Source organism: Lepidothrix coronata, unplaced genomic scaffold (genome assembly GCF_001604755.1).
Source record: "Lepidothrix coronata isolate B3197 unplaced genomic scaffold, Lepidothrix_coronata-1.0 Scaffold162, whole genome shotgun sequence".
Lineage (NCBI taxonomy): Eukaryota > Metazoa > Chordata > Aves > Passeriformes > Pipridae > Lepidothrix > Lepidothrix coronata.
The window spans coordinates 837677-863475 of NW_016690342.1; the positions used below are offsets into that span (position 1 = coordinate 837677).

The 25799-nt window shown below is 43.3% G+C and overlaps 1 protein-coding gene across 23 annotated transcripts in view; it reads left to right on the top strand.

Moving 5' to 3' along the window:
* The first annotated feature begins 1231 nt into the window (after positions 1-1231).
* The window catches only part of ADGRL3 (adhesion G protein-coupled receptor L3), a 520635-nt gene continuing 496067 nt past the window's right edge, over positions 1232-25799 (top strand). For 22 of the 23 annotated variants that reach the window (XM_017829314.1, XM_017829319.1, XM_017829296.1 and 19 more), the window contains exon 1: positions 1232-2014. The gene's annotated coding sequence lies outside the window, so the exon portion shown is untranslated. Of the gene's footprint in view, positions 2183-25799 lie in introns of all 23 variants that reach the window. The other variant, XM_017829297.1, reaches the window with a different exon arrangement.

Here is a 25799-nt window from a genome sequence, read left to right on the forward strand (position 1 = left end):
CCTTCCCTTCCCTTCCCTTCCCTTCCCTTCCCTTCCCTTCCCTTTTTCTTTTATTGTTTTGTTGTTAAAAGAGTTTGATTTGTTTAAGTCCTTCTCTCAAAAACTAAAAGCAAACAAACAATGTGGTTTATGAGAAACGTTTTTATCATCTTCTAGCCAAGCACCATTATTTCCAGAGGTTCCTTGTAAGTATTTAAGATAACAAATGTTAAAGCAGAGGCAGAGTTCTTGTCCTCTTTCTTGGAGGTCCTTGGCTCTCTGGAGATGAAGGAGTTCATGCTTCCCACCTCCTAGAGGTCCCAGGGCACGGATGGAGTGTGTCCCCCTGGCCCCAGGCTGATGCTGGGCTGCCCTGCACCCCATCCCTGTGCTGGGCAGCAGGGAGAGCCTCTGCAACCAGTAGGCAGGCTCTGATGAGCTGCTCGGCTGGGGGCAAAAAGGGGCCAATCGTGAGGTGAGAAATCTAGTGGGGAATGGGTCCGTGCTGGAAATACAACCTGCAGTTAGCTTTCTGGAAGGGGAGCAGTAGGCAGAGCAGACGGTCGGGAGGTGAGTAAACTAAGCAGGTGATGGGTCTGCGCCGCAAAGGCAGGCTGCAATTGGCTGCTCGGATGGGGACCAAAAGTCCAAGCGGCCAATCGGCAGGGACGGGATCCAGTGTGGAGCGGTTCCGTGCTCGGCAGGCAGGCTGGGATTGGCCACCTGGGTAGGAGATCCGCGGGCAGAGCGGCCAATCGGGCGGTGCGGGATCCTTTCGGGAGGGGGCTGCGGAGCAGGTGGTGCCGGGGATGGGGGGGTTTGCCGGGGGCGCGGGGTGGCTGCGGGGCAGTGCGGGCGCGGCGCGGTGCCGGCCGGCTGCTAGGTGGAGCCCGCGTCCGCGCAACCCAGATCCGGGCCCTCGCCGCTCCCCCGCCCCTCGGCTCGCCGCCCGCCCGGCTCCGTGCGGCCGCCGCCGGGCAGGGCAGCAGCGCCGCGCCGCCCGCCGCCTCCTCCTCGGGCCCCCGTTCCCCGCTCCCGGCCCGGCCCTGCGGGGGACACGGGTGCTGCGGGTCCCGGAGCCCCCTCCCTCCCCGTGTGCGCTGTGCCGAGCCGTGCCCAGCCGTGCCGGGCCATGGGGCCCCCCCGCGCCCGCTGAGCACCGCGCGGGGCGCGCCCGCCCAGCCGCCCCCTCCGCGCCCGCGGAGCCGCCCCCTCCGCCCGCCCGCCCGCCCGCGCCGAGCCGGGGCTGGCGGTCTCCGCAGCGGGAGGAGGAGGAGGAAGGATCCGGGGTGTCGGCGGAGCGCGGGGGGCTGAGGACCACCCGCCTCCCTCCGCGCGGGCGCCTTTGTGTCCCCCAGCCCCGGCGGAGCGAGGGGCCGCGGGCAGGGGAGCGGATGCGAAGAGCGGCTGGTGCTGGAGGGGAGAGAGAGAAAGGGGGATGGTGGAAGATTTCTCTCCTTTTTTATTTTTTTTTTTTTGGTGGTCTCTTCGGCAGCGGCTGTTCTTCCCCAGCAGCAGCAGCAGCAGAGGCGGCAGCAGCAGCAGCAGCAGCAGCACAGGCAATGACTCTGCCGCATCCGAATCGCCTGGCCGGTGGTGCCGGCTCCGGAGACATCACCTTGCTCTGAAGTTGCCCACCTGGAGGAGGTAAATCGGAGCGGGGCTTTCGTCCAGAGGGGTCGGCGACGGCGGGGAAGAGGAGGAAGCGATCGCCTCTCCCATCCCCACACACCCTTGTCCTCCGGGAGGAAGCTTGTGTAGCAGAAGAACACGGCAGAAAAGGAGAGACTTCTACTTCTATTTTTTCCTTCCTTTTTTTTTTTTTTTTTTTTTTTACATTTTTCCTTCCTTGAGGGACGTTCCGTGCTTCTCGTCCTCCCCTTTTCCTTCTGGCTGGGGGCTTTGGTACTGTGGCCAGGTCTGCTTCCTACTCCCTCCCCTGGCTTTAATGGCTGGATTGTGGCAGCAGCTCTCTGCTGCAGGTTGTTGAGGATCTGATGGGGACTCGCATCTCAGGAGCCGGAGGTGAATAAAGGTAACTAACCACCCAGCGGATGGATGCTCACCAGCCCTTGCCTGGCCCTCAGTTGCACCCTTGCTCGGTTGCATTGGGCTGAAGGGTGCCGGCCGCCCTGAGCGCTCGCTTGGATTGAATTATTCCATAATAACGGTAGTTTGCCTTCAGGGGGGCTGGATCCTTCAGGTAACGGGAGAGCATCTCTCTGGGTCTGCATGGTGCGGGGGGGGACGATAGTGGAGAGGAGGGGTGTGCATCTTGTTGGGAAATGCCTTGTAGGCTCTAGCCTGGTTGGCCGTGGACGACTAGGGTGGCAAAGGCAGTGAGGAGATGGAGGGGACCCGGTAGGTTTTGTTCCTACTCTCTCTTCTGTTTTTCTGTGAAAGGCACCGCGTTGGACCGGTGGGTTTGCTGGTGTTACACTGAGAAATTCCTGAGTTTCATTATGTCCCTCCACCCCGTCCTCATGCCCACCCTTTCGCGGATCTACGTTGCTCTTTAATTGCTGAAGGGTGCCTCGGGAAGCAGTCGCTTTCCTGGATAACAGGGGGCATGGGTGGGGGGATGTTGCCGAACTGGGGGTGTGCGCTAGGGGGATCGCCTGTTCGTTGGTATGAGGTGGTGGGGTCGCGGTCTGCATCCAGCCGGGGGCCCCGGGTTACAGGTAGGCGCGAGCTTCGCCTTCCCGTGCAGCCGGAGAGCGGAACGGACGGCGTAGGTAGGGATGTGCAGGGCTTCCCACCTCCTGCCTGCGAGGTTGCGTTTGCTGGCTCTAACAGTATAGGATTGGCGTTCGCCAGAGGGATTTTTGAGCAAGGGCCGATATGTATGGCTGGAGGAAGAAAACCGCGTTTTTAATGCCTTTTTTTTTTTTAACGCTTTGTTTATCTGCTCGCTTAATTATTTATTTGTGTTCTCCTTGCAATTATCTTTTGACTGCATAAGTTGGAAAATACGGTTATAAGGCTGATGGTTGCTCCCTGCCATCAGCCAGAAAGTAACCCGTTCCTGTTTCCCAGTCTGCGGAGCTTACATCGAGCTGGTGCCCATTATTGCTAATGAAGATGTAGGTACAGTGCCCCAGAGATGTTCCCTGGGTATTTGGGGATTGCCTTCAAGGATGAGTTTCATCAGCAGCCTTGTGTCCAGAGTTGTTCCCCCCAGCAGCGTTGACCCCCTCAGTACATGTAGTTGGGTTTTTTACCCCCACCCTTTCCCTGTGGATAGGCAGATGTTTAGTTTTGCTTGAGGGATGGCGAGGTAAGAAAGGAGCTTCTCTTTCTCTCCCTTTCCTGATAGGCATGAGATTCTTCTCTGCGGTAGTTAAAACAACTCGTATTATGGCCAAAAGCAATGTATTGTCTGCTTGTCAACTGTAGCGATCATTATTGCTTTAGCCAAAACAACCCGTGTCTATTGTATTTACTTTCCTGTTTAGATCACTCATTAGGAGTTATTGCCATTTCCACTCTCACAGTTCTGGTTCCAGGCAGCCAGGTGCTTAGACGGAGACTGAGATGCAAGAAAAAGGGTGAAAATGCCATCTGTTTCTTGATACAAGGCAGATAGGTAGCCTGCTGGTTGCAATCGCTTTCTGTATTACAATCCTGATTATTCCAGAGTGTAGGATCAAAATTTTCAAAGGTGACCAAAAAAAAATACCTTCCCTGGAGTTAAAAAGAAATAAATTCCATTTTCATTGTGGAATGCTGTCTCTTAAGAGCACAGCCAATGCTGCCTGCTTGGTATTGAGTAGTAGCATGTGCTTTGTAGAGCTCATTTATCATCATTTCCAAGGGTTCTCAATATGAACAGGCTTCTACTGTGTATTCATTAGGAAAAATTCTTTCATGGAGTTTTTTTATGGGGGTAAACCAGGTGTTGTAGGTTAAAATGGGCTGCTGTCAAAAAGTCAGCAGTCGTCACTTGAGAATACCAGATCAGGAAGGGAGAAAATCTGTGCACCCATACTGATGGTGGGAGATAAAGTTCAGGTTAGGGCTCCACCATAAAGCTGTGTTTTTTTCCCTAAAAAAGCTGTATTTTTTACTTAAAGGTAAAACAACTGCTCTGAGGGAACAGGAATCAGTCAGCCTTGTTATGGTTGAGGCTGCTTCTGTTCCTGCTCCGTAAGATTACTTTTTCCTTATTTAGGCTTGGTTTACTATAAAGTGACTGTTGTCTTGTTACCTGCTAGCAAAAAATAAAGTCGATACAAATCTCTGGTATGTTCATTTCCAGAAGGACTGAAGTTTTTATAAAGCTAGTCTTGACCTGTGAGTTCCGTATAAATTCTATTATTAAATAAATATGTATTTTCCCTTTTCTTCCAGGGGTGGTTAGGAGAGGGTATGTTTAATTTAACATTTATTCCAGAGCAAGATAAATGGCAGTGTAGATTGATGACAGTGAAAACGCCGAGTCCTGCTTTATGGGGCAATGAGATTTTAATGGTATTTATTAAGTTTAAGGCTACAGTCCTCGCTCAGATGTTTTTTGTGACAACAGTGGGACCTAGGGGTTTGGTTTCTCGGTGCCCTCTGGAGATGAAGTAGTTTATGTCTCAGCCTAGGAAATTTAAATTCGTGCCTGAGCACCTGCCGGTCTGTCCCCTCCTTTGTTTGCTCGGCCGTGCATCCCACAGGTTGGGATGATGCTATGGGGACCACGTCTCTCCCGGTCGAGGTTGATGTGGCAGAGATGCTCGGCTTGCCTGTCCAAGCATTAATTGCTTTTGCTCCTGAAAGAGAAAACGAATTGCCCTGCCTGCTGTTGCGAAAAATGAAGCTGGTGCTCTTTGCTGGGTGGGAGGGAAATGCAAGCAGGTTTGTAGGTGAAGATGCAGGCACACAGACCCAGCCGGCTGCCTGATGAGCTGGGTGTCTGTGTGTTCCCCAGCGTTGCAGGGCTGTTACAAAAATAAATAAATAAATAAATAAATATTTAGAGGGAGGTAAGCCAGGACTGAAGAGGAATATGCATGACCTTTAGCTTTAGACAACACTCAGTTGGAGGGCCTGATGGTGCTGTCAGGGTTTTCACATTCAGAGCATGAGTGTATGCATCATCAATACGAATAAATGAGATGCACACAGGAGAGTGAAGTCTTTGTAAATGGAGAAGTCCTAGGAACGGATGATTTATTATTACAGATTTTAATACTAATAGTGTTGGGACTGGTGTAGATTGACTAGGAAGCTATTTAGTGCGTGACACAGTATAAAGGATGGGTTAATGATTGATGAAAGTGATGGAATTCAGGGAGCAGGAATGGATCATGGAAAAGCTAAAACACACAGGACGGGCACGAGGATTTCTATGCTTTAAATAAGTTCACTTTTTTTTTTCTGTTGTAATTATGTTATTTGGTGGTTGCGGAAACAATCCAATGCTGTGATTGGAGTGATTTTGATAAAAATTCGTACTCCTTAGAGCATTTTTGCACGTCAAAAGAGGTTTGGAAGAACACCTCAAAAATTAATTTTTTTTAGAGCAGTGATCATCTGAAAGCTAGACATCACAATAATGGTGTACTACTTGGGACAGTACTGAGACATCAGGACAGCCCTGCAAAATAAAAATGCTTTTTCCTGCCTCTTTTGATGATGGACTGCTTATTGGGGTGGGATGCACTTGGTGAGCATTGATGTTTTGGAGAGATGTTTATTGTAGTTCATTTGGACTCCCAGTTCTTCCCTTCTGGTCCTTTTCTCATCCGGTAGATGCCTTCCTGCTGGGATGTGAATATGAAAAGTTCACCACGTTGCCAAATTTAGAGTATACATACACACTTGAGTCCCTGCTATGTCTGAAGCCAGTGCTTTCAGTTGTCTGTAGGATGGAGAGCTAGAAATTGTGTCATTTGCACCAGTTCACTGTGCTCTGATGTATTTGTAGGAACATACCTGTCCCAGCAAGGCAGTCTGACATGCTGGCCTCTGACTTCATCATCTCCTGGGGTCATGTCTGCCTTGCCAAATGTTTGTCACGATCCTCACCAGCACTGAATATCAGGCTCTTTAATCCCTACTTGAGACGCTTGTGAATATGTCCTTGTTTCTGTAGGTGCTGAGATGATCTAGCACTCCCTGATTTCATTCTGGTGCCTACTGGCATGGAAGCTCCCAGAGCAGGCTGATGAAATAGAAGGAGAACTTTGCTTTTAAGCATCTACTTTTAATTCTTGGCTACTTTAATGGCAAGGAAGCCACCTCCTACTCAAATCTGTGATGTGATTCTATCTAAGATGTTATCTCATTGCCTGTTTTTGGCCTCCAGGTTTGCAGTGTAATGCTTGTATTATGTTCCTCACTAGATAATGTCTACAGTGCAGTCTGAAATGCATGTGTCTCCTGGCTGTAAACTAAGTGTTCATTTTTGAGACAACTTCTCTAAGGACACCTTGACACTACAGCTTTTTCTTCAGCACTCTTTTCTGAGAGCCTTCTGGTTTTACCTGTAAGGCAGATATTTTTATCAGTCATTGCACCAAGCATCTGTAGCAAGGTAGCTACTCTTTTCAGGTAATGAAAACTTTGTTTTAATTGTGTTATGGACCACTGTTTTACTTACTAAGCAGTGCTCAGTGTGGGATTTTTTTTAGCCTGCCTGAAACCTCTGTGTTTTTCTCTGGCTGAGACATAAGCACTACACTGTTTTTTAAATGGCCTTTGTCTTTCTGTCTTTTTTTTTTTCTTTTTTTCCTCTCTTTTTCAACTTTTCATCTCTACTTCTTCAGGCCCACTCTCATTCAAGGCCCACTCCATCACTGCATCTGTGATGGAGTTCCCAGTGTAGTCAGTGGAGCAGTACTTTTGGCTTCCCTGTGAGGGGAAGATGCTCAAGAATCTCAGATATGTTATCTTCTCAAAAGAAGCTCCAGAAACTCAGATGTGGTATCTTTTCAAAAACATTCCCCGTCTTCATCATCAAGTTTCTACTTATTGTGTTGTAATGTCTTTGCCAGAGGTGGCATTTCAGGCTGAACAAAGCAGTTGTTGAAGATGAAGAGTTGAAAGAAGTGTACACTTCTAAAATGTGTTCCCGAAAACAGTAAAAAATTAAAATCAAGACACTTTTGTTTGAGACTTGACAGCTTTCAGTTTCAAGGGTCATGAAATAGATACCATTCTGAAGGAAGCAAAGAAGAGTTTGGCAGCTGTCCTAGTTAAGCAATATGAAGCTATAGATTTCATTTAAATGCCTAAGAGCAATATACTTTTACAGACCATCCATTAGTGTATGGCCTCACACTGCCAGGGTTTTTTAAAATTATTTTTTTAAAACACGTTTGTCAACATGTGAGTAATTACATAGGAATGATTTCAGTGGCTACAGACCTAATGATTCAGAGGTCTGTAGCACAACTCCAATTCATTGCAGTGGGTACCTGTCAGAGAACAGCTTTGAAGTATTATTCGCAGTGTTTTGAGTAGGTTGTGTTATAGCTTTGCTACTATTAATTGTAAGAGCTTTACTGATTTGATTGCAGTTGCATTGATTTATATCAGGTAAAGTCATTGATTTTGAACTTCGGAATGGAGCCATGTATTTCTAGAACTTAAAAAAAAATGTCATAAATACAAAGGACCAACATGAATGTTTTCTTACAGCGATGCAAAGTTAAAATGAAGTGAAAGAGGACTCCCTGGGCTTTTGTAGAAGTGATGCTTAAAATTTAACCATGAATTGCCCTACTGTAAAGTTCTGCACAAAGGTGCCAGCATTGCACAGCGCTGTTCTGGGAAGAGGTCTAGTCTAAACCTGGCACCTTTTGATAATACTCTTAGTTGTTTTATACCAACAGCAAGTAGGTAGCTTGTAAGAGTCATTGCACACGTATGTGAGTTTTACAGTAAGTCCCTTTCCCACTCCACAGGAACCAATAAGCTAATTCCAGAGGTGAGGACACTGCAAGAATAGACGCTGTTTAAATTTTGTGGAATAGGAACATCCTGAGTAAAGCAGTCTTAGCACATCCATTTATTATATGCAGACACGTAAATAGACACATAAATAACATGATTTGAGGAACAGACACTGTTCTGATTTTTTTGTCAAACTCAAGGAAGTGAAAAAGAATTTTGGGTATAGATGCAATTCTCAGATTGTACCTGTAGACATATGTACCTGCAGCTGTTTGTATGTGTGTGCATACGTAGGTTTTGTTTGTGAAATGCATAGAGGGATTTTTTTTTTTAAATTTTGTTCCTGGAAAAACTTTCCCTATTTATTTTCTGATTGTTTTTTGGTAGGTGCAGTGATGGACAATAACTAAATACTTGTGCATGGGCTTGCAGTTTTAAAATTTTAACTGAGTTGCTTGGCTAGTAGTCCAATACCAAACTAAAACAACCACATTTTCAGATGTGCTGAGCAACCACATGTTTTATCAGAGTCAGTGCTGGTCCTTGCTTATTTGTTGTAGCAGCCTGTTCCCATTCTGAAGTTGCTGATCCCAAGCCTGCCGTAATGAGATTTTTTTCATTGCCCTCAGAGCAAAGAAGAGAAGTATCATTGTGTTGCAGAAGTGCTGTTTGCAGCTTTCTTGGGAATGTCAACATTTTCCTTCAAGCAATGAGTTGGGGGCATGTTAGCTATGTATGCTACCTAACTTTGGGCAGATCTAGGTTAGATGGGGAATTTAGCTCAAAGGAGCCCAGCTCTGGGAGCAGCTGAGCTGTTGACTGTTTTTTTTAAGGAACCCGATGTGTTGTGTTGGAGGACACCAGGACATAAGTGAATCCTTAAGCAGAAGCAGCGCCCCTGTTTGATCGGTGGGTCTCGATGTTTACAAGCCCTGCAGAGGCACTGCCCTGCCTTGCTATTAGCGCCCTGTTGCAAACCAAGCCGTGGCTTTAAGCCCGTGAGAATAGGGGAGGGACCCAAGCCCAGTTTTTGATGTTCTGCATGGGTGGGTACCCTGAATACTCAAATGCATTCCAGTGACAGCTGACCCTGTAAGGAGATTTTCAATAGCTCTCTATTTTTTTTTCTCTTTCTTTTTTCCCCCTCCTTTTTCCCCTTTAAAAAAAATTTTTTTTGTTTTATTTAAATTTAATTTAATTTATTTTGACTTTGTCCTGATCCAAAGACTGCTGGGGAACAGAAAAAAAAAGCACCCATTGTAGCTGTCTCTTTGAATAGGCTTCACTGATGGAGACAGTTGAGGAGAATTTCAGGGATCATGTTAACCTCTTTTCTTTCACACTGCCGTTGCGTGTGTTACTGACTGAAACACTGTGATTTTGAAATGGTGCAAATTCCCACCACTCACTTCAAAGGGGGCAGGTTTTCGTTGTTCGAGTGTTTTTGTTTCAGCAAGATGTATGCTGCAGTTTTCTTACCCATATATCTGTCATGTAATATGAATTCTTATTTGCCGGTTTTATTTGTGTGTTCTTTTGCATTTTTGGTTTGGTTTTTTTTTTCCCCTCCTCCTTTTTTTCCCCACAGTAACAAAACACTTTGGGATTGAATCCTGAATGATTTTTTTTATGTTAAGGCTATCTAGAGGTGCACAAAACTGGTTTATAATCCTGTAGTAGATGGCTTATCCAGAGTATCCAGAGAACAGCCGTTCTTGTTTCCAGCACACCGCAGATTTGTATGTTGGACATTGTGCTTCAGCTTGACCTTGTTGGAACTGTGTGTGTAATCTAAAATGTCATTCCTTTGGATTTTGGATATTGCAATCAGAGGCTTTAATAGTTTGGAAGTTTGGTGTATATATTGCACTTCCTTCTGAGGGAAATTATGATGTAACTACTGCACTTGCAATTCCCACAGCACAGACTTCTGCAAGAAAACGTCATTTTGGATTATCTTTAATGGATGCAGGTGTGTGGAATGGCTGTGTGTCTTTTTCCCCCCTCTTTTTAAATTTTGTTTTAAAGGACAGTAATGTTATAATCACTGCTTTATTTAGTACGACTCCAAAATGATACATATCATGTGTAAAATTCATCTTGATAGGTATTTGAAATATAGCAATTGCACTGCATAGAGTGATAACTTGTGACTTTTTGACAAGGGATCCACAACTACAATTGTAATACACTTTATAGATCTCCTTAAGTAGGTCACCAATTTGCAATGAGTCTTTCTAAAGCTGGTGCGAGGCATTTTGGTTGCAGGAGTGGGAAGCCCTTTTCTCTACAACATCTCCAATTTCCCAAAGGGAAATTGTAGAGGTTGGAAGGGACCACAGTGGGTCATATGGTCAAGCAGCGTCATCCTGGAGCACATTGCACAGGGTTGCATCCAGACAGTTCTTGAATATCTCCCATGAGGGAGACTCCACAATCTCTCTGGGCAATTTGTTCCAATGCTCAGTCACCTGCACAGTAAAGAAATTCTTCCTCATGTTCAGATGGAACTTCCTGTGCACCAGTTTCTACCCGTTGCCTCTTGTCCTTTTACTTGGCACTACCAAGAAGAGCCTGGCTCCATCCTCTTGACAGCCTCCCTTCAGGTAATCATATACATTGATGAGGTGCTTCTCAGTTGTCTCTTTTCAAGGCTGAACTCAACCTATTGTATCTCAGTAAGAGAAATAGAATCATGGAATCATGGAATAATTTCGGTTGGAAGGGACTTTAAAGATAATCTAGTTCCAACCCTTCTACTATGGGCAGGGACACCTCCCACCAGACCAGGTTGCTCAGTTCCCCACCCAAGCTGGCCTTGAACACTCACTGCCTGGGCATCCACACCTTCTCTGGGCAACCTGTTACAGTGCCTCACCACCCTCACAGTAAAGAATTTTTTCTGTAAATGCTCCAGTCTCTTAATCATCTCTGTAGCCCTCTGCTGGACCCGTTCGAGGAGCTCCATGTCTCCCTTGTCCTGAGGACCCCAGAACTGGACACGCACTGCAAGTGAGACCTCACCAGGGCTGAGTAGAGGGGCAGGATCACCTCACTCAACCTGCTGACAGTGCTCTTCCTAGTACACCCCGGGATACCATTGGCCTTCTTGCCTACCAGGGCACGCAGCTGGCTCATGGACAGCTTGTTGTCTGCCAGGACCCCCAGGTCCTTCTCCACAGAGCTTCTTTCCAGAAGGTCAGTCCCCAGCCTGTACAGGTGTGTGGGGTTATTCCTCCCCAGGTGCAGGACCTTGCATTTGTCTTTGTTGAATTTCAGACAGTTCTTCTCTGCCCATCTCTTCAACCTTCCGAGGTCCCTCTGAAGGGCTACACAGCCCTCTGGGGTATCGGCCACTCCCCCCAGCTTTGTGTCATCAGTGAACTTGCTGAGGAGGCATCTGCCCCTTCATCCAAGTCATTGATGGTAAGATAAATGATGCTGAGCTCAGTATTGTACCTTGGGGGACACCACTAGTGACAGGCCGCCACCTGGACCCTGGGCCACTGATTCCAACCCTCTGGGGTCTGCTGGTCAGCCAGTTCTCAATCCATCTCACTGTCCACTTGTTCAGCGCACACTTCCTGAGCTTTCCTATGAGGATGTTGTGAGAGAGAATGTCCAAAGCCTTGCTGAAGTCAAGGTAGACAACATTTCACTGTGACAACGGAATTATACCTGTGCAAGTATCTTTGTTTTGATGAGAAATACAGGCTCACATCACAAAGTGCATGTGGATATTCCCACCTGAGCAGCTCTGTTTGCAGGGGGGCTGAGATCTTGGGTAAAACTCGAGATGTTTGAAAGATGTAGAAAGATGTTTGCCAGTAGACTTAAGTGGTTGTTTATGCCAACCTAAACTACTTTGCAGTTTCCCCATTTGAGGGGAGAATCTGGACCTCCACTGTGTCTGTGGGGATGTTTGTGGATGGGAGAATGGGATATGATGGGGAATATCTCTGAGAGCTGCCTTGCTGTTTGTCTTCTTCAGATTTGGGAGCAGCAGATGGGGGGTTGTCTTCTCCGATGCCTTTATGCTTGATCGCTCCCTCATCCCATGCAAGTGAAGGGCAGAGCAGCATAACCCGTGAGCCAGGCTGTAAGGGTGAGGATGCCAGCTTTTGTTTGACCCTTTTCAAGCTGCAGGCTTGAGCACAGTGAGGGTCCAGGGTTCTCCCAAGTTCATGTAATTCGGGAGCAAAGCCTATTTCAGCAGTTGTCATTGTGGTAAAGCTGATTACTTAAATGAGTAAATAAATAAATATTAATAGCCAGAGTAACAGACAAGTTAGTGAAGAATACCATGAAAGTCTAGTCTGTAATAATATAGATGTATTTTGCTGTAGTAGTAATGTAATGTATTTCTTTGAGCTGGTTCCTCTTACTACTACAATAAAATAAATAGCAAAATGTATTTTGACCTAAGGGTGCCAAGTCCACTTCTAATTTCTAACTCAAATAGGTCTCTGCTGGGTTGCAGTAGGAGCTGTAATCAAACACCAAACAGATAATCACATTCTGGCTTTTTTTTCCTGTAAATTGCTTTTCCTTTTATACCATAGACATTTGTGGGAGTGATTCCTTGTTGACCACAAAGATGTGGTTTTTGTTGTCTTTCATTTACGTTCTCTATTGAATTAGCAGTGTTGTGCAGTTTTGTGTGTCACACTTGGGTGGGATGCTGCAATGATTTAATTTAAAATGAAAGAGAGATGTCTTCATTTTAGAGAAAACCATGGCTAAGTGGTGAGTGTAAGCAGGTCTAACCATTACCAGAAGCCCTAATTAGAAGAAATCCCATGTACGGTTGACCTTGACTATTGAGACAACCCTCAAAGAAGAAAGAGCACTAAAAATTAGTATGCTGCCAACGCTGCACTTTTATTATTTGGCGTTATTAAGCAAACTCGGTGTGTATTTCTTTTTTGAAGCGTTTGATTAAATGTGTGATCTTATCTTAGTGAAATGGCCTGCTGGGCTGCAGACAGTGGTGTTCAGAAATGAAATTTGTTTAGAGCCTCTGAACAGACATTTATTCAATGAGACCTTTCTTGAATAATAGATGTGACAGTGAGACAGCTGTGCAGCGTGTTTTGGGGTTTGGGCTTTTTTTTTTTTTTGGTGTAGGGAGTTACGATGGGTTTGGGGGAGAAGATAACACAAGTGCACAGGTGTGAGAATAGGATATATATGTAGGGAAATTATCATATGTTGCAGAATCAGGCCCCAGTTCTGCCAAGAATTATTTTTGGATCAAGCTTTACATGCTTCAGGACCTCCCTGCTGGCATATGGTTTGGCATATCAAGTGATGCACATATATATATATCTAGCTCTGTATCAGTAGTCTTATGCTTTTGCTAGCGCTTTTAAGATGCTTAGATTTTGCAGGTATAAAAAAACCACCCAAACCCACAAACAAATATCCACAAACAACAAACCACAAAATCATGGTAGTTGATTCTTGGGATCAGTGCTGATGCCCTTAAGCAGTCCTATGGTTTATAATAGTTCATCAAAACAGTGAGACTAAGGGAAGGAGGCTAATCCATGAATAAGGAAGGGAGGCTTCACCAGAGGTATTAAACCTCTTGTGTTGTGTCCAACAATGAGAAAATGTGAAATGTAGGTAAATACTCTCATCTTCCTTGTTTTTATCCTTGGTGTGCTGGTTTTGCTTGGGGTAGAGTTAATTTTCTTCATAGTAGCTGGTATGGTGCTGTGTTTGGGATTTGTGCTGGAACCAGGGTCAGTAATTCAGGGATATTTGAGTCACTGCTGAGCAGGGCTTGCTCAGCATCAAGGCATTTTCTGCCTCTCACCCACCCCTCCAGTGAGGAGGCTGGGGGTGCACAAATAGTTAGGAGGGGACACAGCCAGGACAGCTGACCCCAACTGACCCAAGGGATATTCCAGACCATATGGCATCATGCTCAGCATGCTCTATAGCTGGGGGAAGACGAAGGAAGTGGGGGATGTTCGGAGTGATGGCTTTTTGTCTTCCCAAGAAACCATTATGTGTGATGGAGCCCTTCTTTCCTGGGTATGACTGAACACCTGCCTGCCCATGGGAAGTGGTGAATGAATTCCTTGTTTTGCTTTGCTTGCCTGCACAGCTTTTGCTTTACCTATCAAACTGTCTTTATCTCAACCCATGAGTTTTCTCACTTTCTCTCTTCTGATTGATTCTCTCCTCTGTCCTGTTGGGGGGAGCAAGCAAGTGGCTATGTGGGGCTTGGTTGCCAACTGGGGTTAAACCATGATGATTGAAAGCACAGTGCTTTCTTATTAGGCACAGCTGTCATGGGACCCTTCATCAGGGAAAAAGTACCCTAAATGGGGCTTCCAGTTTTGAAACATAGTCGGACATGCACTGGTATATATCTGTTTCCCAGTAAAACAGTCAACTTCATTATAGTTTTCCATGCAGTGCAGGGGTAAAATTTCATGGAGCGTATGAACTGCATAGGATTTCAGCTGTTGACACACAATTACACACCTTGCTTTTCCCAATATGAAACTGAGAAGGAACATGAGTACCTGGAAATTTTTAATTTTCTTTTTCAGTAGTGGACTGTGGTGATCTTTTAGGGTGAGATGTGTGAGTTTTCTGAGTGGCTTAGTCCTCCCCTGTAAAAGGGCCTTTTTTATCGAGAAAGTTCACTTTTGAAGGAAAAGAGTCCCAGAGTGCTTCTCCTGTAAAACTGTGTTTTGATCAATCCCCATCTGCCCCACTGCTTCCCTGCATTGTACAGCAGCTGTCTTTACATCAGGTTAGATGGTGATTAAGTGATTTCTCCTTCTAGAGGTAAAACCAAAACCACTCCTTACAGGAGCTGGGAGACATTGTGAGCTCCATGCCTTAATGATATCCTGAGGTGCCAGCTAAGTAGTCCTCCAGTGTTTGATGCTCCAGCTGCTCACCTTCCTTGCTCTTTGGTTAAAACGTGATTGTTTTTCTTAAAAGCTGGACGGCTCTCAGGACCTTTTGATAACTTTTAAGTATGGGTATATTTTTCTACCCTAGCGCACAGCTAATCCCACCAGATACCATATGCACATCTGTGAGGCTGGGTATAAAGTACAGGAATTCATGTGTCTCTGAGCCCTGCATATTTTGCCATGATGCTTGATTGAGTTTGAGGGATAATTTCTGCTTGCAAGGTGATTTGAGGAATACTTTCCATCATTACCATCATTCAAGGGACTCTTCCATAGATCTGCAGCTGGATATGAGTTGTTTTTGTAGAAGAGACAGCAAGCCCAGAGCCATGGGTCAAAGACCTGCAAACACAATCCTCTTGAGCATCCTAGATGGTGTCCCCAGGGCTGGTTCATGCTGAGGACAGTGAAACTGCCTGCCATGAAATCATTCCCTTGGGATGGGTGGTGGGCAGAGAGGAAGGGTAAGGGTGTGGAGAGCTGGGTTTATAACCATTTTGCTGGTTGCACAGGATGACAGGTGTTCTTGGCTCTGACATGAGCTCTGTGAGGTGCTCAGACAGGCCTTGTCTCATCTGGGTACCTACATGGAAGCTAGGTTATAATCCAGCCTTAAAAAACCCAAACATTTAAAAATGGTTCTCTATGGAGATGAAATTTGCGTATGAAAGCATAGCCTGCTAGAAGAAGTAATGATCCCATTATGATCTGCTTAAACTAGAAGTCAGTCAGGAAAAGGAAGATGGAAAATTCACTGGACTAAAGTCTACTTGGCATTTGCTCTTCTGAAGAAGTAACTTGCTCTGAGTAACTCCATAGTTACTTGTTATAATAATTTTGTACCTTTTTTTTTTTATGTAAATGCTGCCAAGCTATAGCATTTCACCTAATTTTGAACTTTCAGTGAGGCTCAAAAATGAGAATAAAAATCCATCATGGAAAAATTTCTAGGGTGGCTGTTTAAAAAAGGAGGTAGCATTTTTTACTAGCATTCTGTTACTCCTAAAGCTAACCTAATTTTTTTAAATAAAAAAAATTACTTGCCACTCATGCTGGGTGTGCTGGTTCAGTTGGTGCACACTGTGAAAGCACCACTGATATTTTCCATCCTGGGAGATGTAGTGGCCCTTGGCAAAGGTGCACGGGAGCAGCGCTGCTCCTGTACCAGGAGGTATTTTATGATCCCGTTTCCTTGTCTGGAATTCATCTGTGCAGATTTTGAGGACTTCGTACACTTGCGTGAACTTTGAGGCTGCATTTCTTGCTGAAGGTCCCAGATGTGCCAGCATTCTAAGTAACAAAAACTAATGCTATGGAAAATGCCACAAGGAAAAGAAAGTTCCTCCTTACAGCATCACCCAAGGGCTCAAGGGAACCTACCTGGCCAAGCATTACACAAAACCTAGGGAAGGGGATATTGCCCATGCTGGAGGCAGCACAAGGTGTTGCAGTGCATTCTAATTATTCCGGTTGGCAACATTTCTTGCTTTCTACTCCAGTTGAATTTTTTCGCTTAATTTTGCCTAACACACCTACTTTGTGTTAGGGAGTAAGGGACTAATGACAGCCAATGAGTTAAACCTGTGTGTATGTATGCAGTAATAAGGTTCAAAGGTCATTGTGTAATTATGTTAACTTTACAGCCTCCTTGCTAATTTTCTGTTGATTGAGAGAGAAACGAGGACCCTTTTGTGCCCTGACAAGTGTCTTCCCTTCCAGCAGAGCAGGGGCTGATTCCTGGCTACTCCAGCCTTTTCCCAGCTGGATGTCTGCTCTGTTTTCTTTGCAGTTTCTTCACTTCCATTTCCAGACTCATTACGTCAGACATCCAGGGTATGTAAAGATGATCAATGTGTATCACTGATGCTATTTTAACATGGAGCAATTATTTAAATTAATCAAGAGGACATCGTTCATCAACAGGGTGGGACAAACTAACAGCAGGAGCAATGCTTTGTTTAATGCAGATCTGTGGTCTTGGTATTGAGCTTTCAGCAGCTGGCAGGGCACTTCATCATCTGGGAAGACCTGCTGGGAGGCATATATAAATCACGTGAAACCCTGATGTTTCCTTGCAATGTTTACACTGTGGTGTTCAGCTCTAGGTGCTGGTGTTACATCTTGGCAAAAACGATACTGGCATGTGCTGATGGAGGAGAATGAGCAGATAGCCTTGTGGTTGCCTCCATTTTCTGGATGCAGTGAGAGATTATAAGGGACTTACTGTTTTCTCCTTCCCTTCTGAGTTTTCTCACCACTGTGCTGATCTGTTCTCATCTTATTTACTCTTTAGGGTATCAGACCAGTTAAAAATGTATTTCCTACTTTTTCATATTAATATGATTTTGTTGTCTCCGTACTACTTGTCAGGTAAGTGTATAGTAAAGAGTCTGTTTCCATTTTTAGGCTGAGAAGAAGCTGTCTTTCCCTAATTAATTTGGCTTTGACCGATCCTCTGAAATCTTCGAAGTAAAATGGAAATATCCCTTAGTTTACTTGCTTGGATGAAGGCCAGCAGAGGTTTTCTTGTGTGGGCTTGCTTTGTTTGTTTTCCTCAAAAGCTGTGTGTTGATTCAGGCCAGTTGCTGCTGATACACCCTTTGGATATAGTGTTTGTAGCTAATTAAAAATAGCCTCTAATTGAGAGCTGAATGTTGTGGAGTTGAATTTTCCTGCACATTAGTCATATAAGAGGTTGCCTAGAAAAGTAAAGGGTGAATCTACTTGAAGAGGCTTGCAAATATCTGCTTCGTTCAATTTGGAGACATGTTTGAGAAGTGATTTAGTGGTGACTCATAATATTGCTAAAATATGTGGGAAATTGAAGTTTCTTTAAAAAGGGCAGTTTCTTATCACTTTATTTTACCTATACCTAATAACTTACAGGTTATTATGTACTTCTTATGTATTATATATGTTATAATGTTATGATTAACAGGACCATTGCTTGCAGATACAAGCAGCAGAAGTATTGACTTCACTTGTACGTGTGGCACAGTGTAATCCCCTTGTGCCCCATGATTCATCTGTAGAACTTCCTTCAGTCCCAGTGCTGACCTTTATAATTTCGTGTCTTTTCTCTTTAGATAGTTCTAAGTATGTCACTGATTGAAAATGATGTTTGAACATTCCAGTGGAAAGTTGCATGTGTACAGTGACTTCACCAAAATCATTATGTACCAAAGCCTGTGAATTTTGGAGATACCTTAGAAATTGGTGTTCCAGAAATAATGCCTGTAATACCTCGGATATGAAAGAAACAAAGATACAAAACTTTTTTTAAAAATTTATTACTTTATGCAGAAATAGTGGTTGATGCTTGGATCCTACTTGTGTATATTTTTATCCTGACAAATGCTTAGCTTTTCCTTACAACTAACCTTGGCTCCAAATTGCTTGAGCTTCTGCTGGCTACTTTTTGATGAGTATGGCGTTCTTGTGACTTTACCTTTTTCTCTTCTTCCTGAAATAACTAAACAAAATTATTCAAGCCAGTTGAGTATCTAGAAAAGCATCCCAGTTAGTAGCCTGCATGCTTTCCTGGTATCTGCTCAGTCACTGAGTTGGGTTGAACTGCACAGAGAGAGATGCTGCTGCATCTGGGGGGCATCCACCGGGATGTGTTGGATGGTCTGTTGGCTGGTCTCTGCTGTAGGCTGCTGGTGAATAAGCCTGGTGCAGTTAACAGGCTCATTAGCAAGCTTTTATTGCAATGCTGAAGTGTGGTGCACAGGAAACAGGCATTGTTCTGGCCTGTTTGTTTAGCTAATTGGTATTTTTATAATTTTATTCTTTTATTCTGCACCTCGCTTTTGCTGGGGAATTAGTGTGTGTGGCTTTTGTGGTCTTTTGTTTTGATTTTGTGGGGGGTTTTTTTGGGTGGGTTTTTCTGTTTGGTTTTGTTGGGTTTTATTTTCTTTTTGGTTTGCTTTTTAAAGAAGGATAAGGTAGGTTCTGTTTATCTGGTTGAACAGAGATATCTGTGTGCAAGCTAATAATTTGAACTGGCTTTCTGTCTAATGGAAAGAGGCAGGCACTTTTGAGGCATGATTCCTTTCCTTCTCATGTTAAGACCTTTAAAATATATCAGATGAATTGCACCCTAAAAAGTTTATTTCTCTTCACTGACTGTAAAGGAAGCCTAAGGTGCCAAACTCAGATAGAGACATTTACATTGCAGATACCTTAAGATGGAGGAGCTGAATCCCACCCCAGGAAATTACTCTCCTTGGCTTGTAATGCATTTCCAATTTAAATGTGAATCTGCATGATAAGCTGGTACATGGCACAGCAAAGCCGATCTATCAGGAAGTGCATGGGGAAGAATGGAAATTGCCTCTGATCTTCACAGAGCTTGTGCCCTGGAGGAGCTCTCACTTCTGTTGGTGTAAGATGTACCTTAAATATCACAAAAAGAAATGCAAGCATGGTGGCGTATGAGCGATTTCGTGTAGTTCTGTGTTCTGAGTGGGACCCCCATCATAGACTTCTGTACCTCCGTGTCATTTTTTCCTCAAGAACATGGAGTGATCTGCAAACCTGAGCAATTTCGCTTCTGCTCTCCCTTTTTCTTTCAAGGACTGAAACATTAAAGTTGCAAAGATGCTGAAAAGGCAGATGCTGGGAGATGTGTCTGCCTTGACTCAGGTGAGGAGGCACTCCTTGAGTAGGTGCACTGGAATGCTGAGCCAGCTAGGGGAAGATTGCAGCCCTAAGCTCCTGGTTCCAGACAAATTAATGGTTTATCAAACAAAGCTATGTCCTATCAGTATGTATGCGTAGATCCTAGTAGTCTCTTCAAAACTCCAAAAAAAAAAGTTTGTTTTTTTTTTTCTACCTCCTTTCTTGAGTCCCTGAGAACTGCAGTTTGGACAGATGTTCCAGTGCAAGTTTTGACTGCTTACCTTCCATCCCCAAATCAACCCTCTTCATTTTGCCATCTGTTTCTGTGGCTGCATGGGGAACCAAGCTGGGAAATGAAGCTCTAATTTTAAAGTCTGTATTGGGTTTGTAGCTCTTGCTAGACTGTTTTCACCTGGGATCAGTTTCCTGTGTGGTTTACAGCTGATTTTTGTGTAGCTGCATGATAGTAGCACAAGCGGCGGGATAGAGCAGAGCTGCTCAAAATGTGTACGAGGTTTCCTCTGGGGTGTTGGAGGCTCTCCCAACCTTTCTGTTTCCAACCATAGGTGCTCTGAAGGTCAGTCCCCAATGTGTTGTCTAAGTCTCTTGCTCTAGGGGACACTGAACACTGCATATATATATTACATGAGTATATGTGAGTAGGAATGTGAGCATATATACACATGCATATGTGCTTAATGCCTTCTTTGCTCCAGTCTTCGATATCGAGGCCAGTTGTCCTCAGGATACTCAACTCCCTGAGCTGGAAGTTGATAATGGGGAGATGAGTAAAGCCCCCATACTCCAGGAAGAGATGGTTAGTGACCTGCTGTGCCAATTAGACATGTACATGTCTATGGGCCCTGGTGGGATCCACCCCTGAGTATTCAGGGAACTGGCAAAAGAACTTTCCAAACCACTTTCAGTGATCTACCAGCAGTCCCGGTTAACTGGAGAAGTTCCAACTTACTGGAAATTAGTAAATGTAGTGCCTATCTACAAGAAGAATCAGAATGATGATGCAGGGAAGTACAGGCCTGACAGCCATATCTCTGTTTGGGGCAAGGTTATAGAAGAGAGCATCCTGAGTGTCATTAGAAGACAAGCAGGAGATCGAGCCCAGACAACATGGATTTGTGCAATGCAGGTCCTGTTTGACCAGCCTCATCTCCTTCTGTGACAAGGTGACCTGTTTGGTGGATGAGGGGAAGGCTGTACATGTGCTCTATCTGGACTTCAGTAAAGTGTTTGACACCGTCTCCCACAGCATCCTCCTAGAAAAAATGGCTGTTTGTGGCTTGGATGAGTGGACTCTTCACTCTCTACAACTACCTAAAAAGGTTGTAGTGAGGTGGGGGCCATTCTCTTCTGCTGTACCTGCTGTGAGACAACCAGAGGGAATGGCCTTAAGCTGAGACAGTGGAGATTCAGATGGAATATTGGAAACAAATTTTTCACTGGGGTGATCTGGCATTGGGATAGGTTGCCCAGGGAGGTGGTGGATTCACCATCTCTGGAGGTGTTTAAGAGGTGTCTGGATCTGGTGCTGGGTGATGTCCTTTAGTGCTTTAGGGGTTACGGTGGCAGTGCTGAGTGGATGGTTGGACTTGATCTTAATGGTCTCTTCCAACCTATGTATGGTACCTTGCTAAGCAAAGTGCATTCTGTTCTCTTTCTTCAAGCTGTTTCTAATATATTCCAGTAAAACTAAGAATCAAACCTCAGCATTGTGCAAATATCTTTTACAATTTGTACAGAACTTTGGAGAAAGAAAGACACGAGAGTGAACTGCATCTTACCTCTTGGAAGTAGAGCTATATATGCATAGCACATGCCCAGATCCATCAATATTGCAGATACATAGCATTAAATTCACTCACCCTTTTCCTGATTTCTTCTCCACACTGTTGATTTTAATTTTTTTAAGCAAGTGACAGAATCCTTGAACAGCCATGACTTTTGAATTGGTTGGTGATAGGGATTTTCAGTAGCAGTCCCACACTGGTAGCTGAGGTGGTTTTTTTTAGTTTTTTTTTAACAGCTGGTGTAATATCTGTTATGCCATTGGATGATTTTGCCCTCATTAGAGGACTAAAGGAAGATTTCTTTGTTCTTTAGTATTGATGTAAAATGGCATATGTTCCTTTCTCTAAATAAGAGTAGAGATGATCAAAGTGTTTAAATACAGAATAACAGCTAATGATTAAGGAACATTTAAACAAATAAGTTTTAAATAAACAATGAAAACAAAGCAGATGTTGTTTAGTGTCTACTTTAGTGTGGCTTAAAAATTATTTGTGCTTTATGGTAATAATTATCAGACCTAATAATTGGACAGAGGAAGCGTGTTATACCCAATGAAGAATTTTGTAAGACTCGTTACCTCAAAAAAAGGGATAATATTACTTGAAAGTTTTAGCTGCCTTTGCTGGAGATGAACAATTCTGATTCAGGGGTTTGAGAATGTTCTATTGAGGGTTACTTGTTAGCCCTTGATCTTGATCCCTTTATTTCAAGTCATTGATTATGAAGCATATTCATGCCTTCTGTAGTCTTCTGAAACTATGCAGGTGTTTCATTATGGTTCTTTTACGATGTGTTTGTGTCTGTTTATAGCACAGTCCTCTTGATTTGCTCCAGTTGCTGGGGATTTGTGAGTGCATCAAACATCTTTACTTACTTTCAGGTCAGCATTATACCCTAACTACAGTGGCCAAGCAAAGTGCTTTTGCTCAGATGTCGTCCTGAAAATTTCTTGAGGTCCTGGAGACATGTGCGTTTATTTTGAATAAAATTAATTTGCATTTAAAAAATCTTTGAGCTGTTTTAAGGCTATAACTCTGTAAAGCTTTTAAGAGTGAGTTCAAAAATCTGTCTCTGTGCCTCTCACAGGCAACACTTGCCGACAGTGTCAGAGTTCAGGGGATTTAAACATGATATTTAATGGTGTCTTAGTTGAATCTTATTTTCAGTGATTTTTCTGATATTTACAAATTTGTAATCTGAACAAATTTCCTTTTACTGGAGAAAACTAGATTTGTGGTTGAAGCTTGTCATACACTAGGGACTCTGGTCAGTACAACTTAGCATCTGCCTCTGTAAGAAAGAACCAATTGAGCCTGAATGACATTGAGGCGTTACATTACCACCAGCCTTTCTCCTGAAGGACACACTTGAATAGACAAGTCCAAGCTCAGAGTCCTTTCTGAATATCATTCTGTATTTCTGCAAATCTGCCAGTCTCTTCTTATGAAAACCTTAAATATTATTTTAATGTAGGCTTGTGTTCCCTCTGGTTTTAAAGCAGCTGTTTATAATATAAACTGTTCATGGAGCTGCTCAGACTTCTGTAGTGTTGTAGTGTTAGGTGGGGTTTTTTATTATTGTTTCTTTAAAGAGTGGGGTTTGTTTGTTTATTTTTGTTTTAAGACATTTTGAAGCTCTGTTAGTAAAAACGGATTATAGGGATTGGTTGGTATACATATATGAAAGGAAAGCTTCTTTACGGAGCAATGAAAAGTTAGAGGATGCACTTCAATAGTTGCATCTTGGCAAGACATCAGTTTGATTTATAGATTGATCTATAGGTCAGTACAGTAGTATTTTAATACGTTTTCCTACAGTGCTTTTATTTAAAACTGAAATTCTGAGAATGTGCAGTCTCTAATATTCATACTGCTAGAATACCTTGAGTGTTTTTAATATTTGCCCTTTATAGCCAAAACTACTATTCTTGTGAATAGTGTTTAACCCTATTCAGGAATGCTTGCTCTTTTCTTGCAGTAATTTGTTTTTCATATTTTCACTCATTTTTTTAGAATCAAAATCTTAAAAGGGGTATGATAATTACCAGTTATTAACCTTCTTTTGCCATTAGTTCTGTTGAAAGCTGGCATGAAAAGTGCTGTGAGTGTTAAGAAATGTTTTAATTAGGTCATTAGATCCTATGTGATTTAGCGATAGCCCAGGGAAAAATGATAACAGGAAGAGGTGTAAATGGGCAGAGTCTTAATTCAACAAAGCGTTTATACAGATGCTGTAATAGGGCTTAAATCCTCCCTTTCAGTTAAGCATGGTCTTTCCTGGGTCTGAGCCTAAAACAGATTTTCACCTCAAATGGGGAGGGCTCAGCGTCTTGGCAGAAGTCACTAGTGCATCACAGCTGGTGCAGTTGGTGAGTTTTGGCTCCATGGGTACCATTTCTGCATTAGCTGGAAGTGGTGCTGCACATTGGATACATCTGCCTTGGGACTTCACCTTTGTGATTTCTTCAGTGGGAGTGCTGTTAATCTGTTGGGAAAAAAAAAGGAAAAAAAAAGGAAAAAAAAAAAAGAAGTAGGTATTAGTAAATTCTACCTCAAACTGGAAAACAACATCTTATTTCTCATTTACTGCCTTGAGCTTCAGTAGATGCTTTCACTGTGGCAATGTAAGTGTGTATTTTTATCAATATAATTGTCTGTGCTGGGGGCAAAAAAAGTTTCCTAAATGGCTCATTGACTGCTTGGATTTTCATGTCTTCCCAGTGAATGGCTTATATAGCAGGAAATAGTGTTAGATTTCAGAAGTCAAAAAAATTGGCATTTGATTGGGGGAACGTTTTTTTAGCCTGCTTTGCTGAAAAGGGGAAAAACGTCAACATAATTTTCAAGAGATGTTTAGTAGCCACAAAATGTCATATCCTCTGCAATCGAATTCTAACACTTTTCTTAGAGCACAATCAATAAAATTAATATTTTATCACCTATTCCCTTCCTACCTTTAAAAAGTGATTTGCCAGGAGAGAAAGCTTATTTAATGGTTGTACAGGTCAGTGTGCCCTGTGCCATGCTCTGGTAACTTTTGAACCTCCTGTTGAATTTGATTACCAGAGGAGGAGAGGTCTCAAATTATTTTCTTTGCACTCTGTGAAAGCTGGTGCCCAGTTTTTCATGACCTCAGATTTTTTTTATTTTTTTTTTTTAAACAAGTGGAGACTACTGAGACCTGATCCTCAAATGATGTATTGAGATGGTGCTTATAGCACGTTCAGTGGGGCTACAGTCTATTTATGCTATCTGAAGCCTGCCTTTAACTGATGGGATTTTGTACCTTTTTAGGTGAACATAAATTATATGAACACTTTACAGTCCAAAGCAATAAAAAATCTGAATTGTCACCATTTCTTTCTAATCTTATCACAAGGCAGATTCCCAAGTAAAGTATGCACATAAACTTTTAGCCCATTGAAATATGCATATATAATTTAATTTGCATACATTAAATTCTTAGTTTCATTAATGATTTAAGATTCTTTTGCAGTCAGAAGTCTCTGTCACATCTTGTTCTTGATTGAATTGCCTATTCTATTCAAATAAGACTTGGCAATATTGCTTGGGTGTTATAGGATGATGCTGGTAACTTTGTTAGACCTTTTATCAACATGATTAATTTATAACTGGCTGCAGTGTATTATTAGCCAGAGATATATTACAGTGTAAGACTTTACCAGAGTGGAAATTTTGAAGTGTAGATAAGATGGCAATTGCAGAGGATGTAGCTGAGAAGGTGAACAGAAAGAAACCTTGGCATCTTGCATCAAAGGAGCATTTTCGTATTAACATTGTTAAAAAGGCAATAAACTCGATTTGTAGTTTCCTTGTAAACAAAAATGTTAACTGGTATAACAAATTCAAGGAGCTCTTTTTTTTTCCTATTGAGCTACAGCAAAATAAGTGCAGACTATTTTAAACAACTTTTGAACAGTAGCGTGTTAAATGAGGGAAAAACCTTATTTTGCTACTTTCCCAATGATGCCTTGGAAGCTGCTCATAGGCTTTTCCTTTTACTGGAATTGTTTCTTTCTTTTGGAGGGTTGCAGGAGTATTGCCCCACTAAGACAAGGTAATTTTTTTTTTGAGGTGACTTCTCATGCCTGTTCCTATTTACCAATAGGCATCCTTCTGGTACTTTGTAAACATGAATTTTACAAGGTTGCTCCATAGGAGACTGTTGCTGTTGGAATGCCATTGGGCTGCACCTTCTCTTCATCTGTTCAAAATCTCCAGTTACTACCATTTTCTTCTCATTTTCTTGGACAATGGAGTAGTCTACCTGATTCTCTGATAACCCCATAATCCTATCTCTGACCAGAAAGAGTCAAAAAAATGCAATGTACAGGGCATATGCTGACTCTCTAGATGTGTTGTGGTGGCACTTGGCCTTCTTCAGAGTTAGCTTTCTCACAGCAGTGTCTGAGTTTGGTGCTTTTGGAACTGACCCATCTTCACAACATCTCTGGAGCAAAGGCTGGGTAAAGACAGAGGTACTTCAACGGCTCCATCTCCTCCTTCATCCAGAAATGCAAATGTGTTTCTCCAGAATGGAACAACA